This window comes from Staurois parvus, unplaced genomic scaffold, assembly GCF_062004578.1.
Source record: "Staurois parvus isolate SC_StPar_1 unplaced genomic scaffold, SC_StPar_1.0 ptg000018l, whole genome shotgun sequence".
In the NCBI taxonomy this organism is placed as follows: domain Eukaryota; kingdom Metazoa; phylum Chordata; class Amphibia; order Anura; family Ranidae; genus Staurois; species Staurois parvus.
The window spans coordinates 13,898,391-13,901,734 of record NW_028317814.1 but is presented as its reverse complement, the minus strand read 5'-3'; positions in this window follow the sequence as shown (position 1 = coordinate 13,901,734).

Below are 3,344 nucleotides of genomic sequence, written 5' to 3'. Positions count from 1 at the left end.
GTTTAATGCAGAAACTTATTGACGCCACCATTACTAGAACCATGTGGAATCAGTATCTTGATAAAGGACCTACTAAGGGCCCCAGGTACCAACCTGTAAAAAAGGTGTAAGGTCACGTGCGTGACCTAAGAGGGGGTTTGAAGGAATCAGCCTCTCAGCATTACCATACCGCCATTTTGTCTCTTAGCCTAAGCTCTGCCATTTTAAGATAAGTATCCATTTTAAAACTTAGTCAGTACTTAAAGATGAATTTGTGTTTTAAGACTGTTTTTTACTTTCGATAAGAGCCTAAGGTTCCTCTTTTCCCTTCAGGTGTAACTTCCCTTTTTCTTTTAGCTAGCACAAGACTGAAAGTCTGCGGTTGGATATATCCTGTTGCAAGATTATTAATAATTATAGCCAATGTTAAATAGGGAAATTGTCTACTTTCTATACTGAGCAAAATTTCATGTTTGACGCACTTAATAATAATTTACATAAATGCCAAATGATTGGGCATGACTGACGTATGTAATATTCTGATTGGTTTATGCATATCTGACAATTGATTGGTTCTTCTATTTCCATGCATTGTTTTAAGTTTCATATATAAGTTTAAACACGGAAGAATAAATTCAGTTCCTTCTGAGATACCACCTTGTGTCTGTGTGCATTTCCTGTGTCTCAGAGGGGGCTCCGGGCCTGAGGACAGACACTGATCAAGGCCAGGGACTGACGGGGGTCAGTGGCTCGAGAGGAACGAGAGTCAATTCCTTTCAGCTACAAAAAGCGTTTACAAGCTGTGATACTTGCCAAAGGGGGCAGTACAAGATATTAACTCTGCAGGGTGCCCAAACTTTTGCAGATGCCATTTTTTTGTTTTCTGTTATTTTGAAAGTGTAAATGATGGAAATAAAATCTAACTTTTGTTGACATATTATAAGAATGTCTAATCTGTAATTTGATGCCTTTTGGAGATTTTTCCATCTTTCCTTGGCTTCTTTATGCACATTAATACAAATATTTAGCTGGGGTGCCCAAACTTTCGATCCCCACTGTATATACCATGGTTTGTGGACTCTATAACTTTCCTACAGACTAATAATATACAATAATTTGGGTTATTTTCACTAAAGAAATGTAGCAGAATACATTTTGACCTGAATTTGTGAAAAAAGGTTATTTATTTAAAACATTTTATAACAGAAACAAAGAAAAATGCGTGGTTTTTTTTTCAAAAGTTTGTGTTTTTTTGTTTATTTAGCAAAAAAAAACTCAGTGGTGAATAAATACCACCATAAAAAGCACCTTACAGCATCTGTCTCCATCCTGGGGATAATGGGATCCTGCCGACATTGGGGATCCCTGTAGACCTGCTCCGCTGCCTGGAGCGGGGAATCGGGTTCTGTTTGACCCCCATCCGTAGAGCTGGAGGTTCACGGCCTACGTGGCTTCCGAGAGGGGCCACACTATATGCCACGGCTCATATATCCCCTCCCCTCGATGTGCTAGTGTCCTGCGATACCATGGGCAGAGTTGCTTCCCTCTGATGTGGGTTCAGTTTCCACCTAGTTTAAACTTATTCAGTAATATTCAAGAAAATATTTTTCCTAACAAATTCATTCAAGACCATATTGCAAAAATGAATACACCTCAATGAAAGTCTTAGACGCAAAGCTAAGTTTTAGACAATAAAATCCTAATTAACAAGAATTCAACTACAGGTGAGTCTAAATATTCATTAAACAGGTGTACAGCAGTTGATTATAAAAGGGCATTACTTAACAAAGAAAACCCCTCCCATTTCATGCTGTCAGCAATGGCACCACATGGAAGAGAAATGTCACAAGGCCTGAGAAAGAAAATAATTTCTTTACACAAGAAAGGTGAAGGCTACAAGAAGATCAGCAACACTTTACTTATCAGTCAGAATTCTGTATCAAAAGTGATACAAAAATTTAAAAAATATGGAACTGCAACCATCTCACAGAGACTTCCAGGCTGTCCACGGAAGTTGACACCTCGACAAGAGCGTCTTCTGATGAGAGGGGTTAAAGAAAATCTCCATGCAAGTTCATTGCAGTTGTCTAAAATAGAAAGCAAAAACTGGGGCAATTGTTTCCTATGACGCAATATGGCGTATACTGCAATGGCATGCATAGGAATGGCATGCATGGGTGTCATCCACATAGGAAACCTCTCCCATGCACAAAAAATCCTGCCTAGAATTTGCCAGGGAGCATACTCAAAAAGAAGACTACTGGGACTCTGTACTCTGGAGTGATGAGACCAAGATAAATGTTTTTGGAACTGATGGCTTCAAAACTGTACGGTGTTGCAAAGGTGAGGAGTACAAAGAAAAATGCATGGTGCCTACAGTGAAACATAGTGGTGGCAATGTCCTTCTGTGCTGCCGCATGAGTGCTGCTGGTGTCGGGGAGCTGAATTTAATTCATGGTATCATGAATTCACTGATGTACTGCTCTGTATTGAAAGAGAAGTTGTGCACTTTTCCAACATGACAATGATCCAAAACACACATCTAAGGCCACTGTTGCATTTCTGAAGAACAAGGTGAAAGTGATTCAGTGGCCAAGTATGTCTCCTGATCTGAACCCAATCGAACACCTATGGGGAAATCTTAAAAGACAAGTTGAGCATCACTTTCCATCCAGCATCCAGGCTCTAAGAGGTTGTTCTCGAAGAATGGAAAAATGTAGATGTTGCAATGTTGCCAACTTGTTCATTCCAAGCTTAGAAGACTTGGTGCTGTCCTTACAAATCATGGAGGTCATACAAAATACTAGATATAGTAGTTTTTGTTGTGGGGTGTATTCATTTTTGCATCAACTAATTGGAGTAAAACTGAAGATTTTGTAATCTACGTTATACTATTAACCTTACTTTCATGTAATGAGCAAAACAAATGTTACATAAAACTCAGTTTTGCCAACATTTTGGAAATTGTTCTTGTGTTGAGATGTTGAATAAAATCTTACTTTTCAAAAGGGGTGTACTCATTTATGCTGAGCACTGCATATATGGAATGCCTTTAAATTCTCAGTAGCACATAATGGTGTGATTTTATATAAAGTTTTATTACAGCCCAGTAAACATCAAATAGGAAAGTCCAACAGTTACTTATGGTGTCATTGAGTAAAAATGACAATTTTCAATTACGGAAGGTGTTGTGTAGTCTTTACTCAGTATGGTCTATAACTGAAAACAACCCTCAACAAAGAGCAGAGCCCACAACCCCAATTACCATGGCACTTTGTTGCCATTTTGGTTTGAAGGTCACGCTGCTGACAATAAACTGTACATGAATCCATGTTTCTAGGAAGTAGCAGAAGTCCATGGCCTTA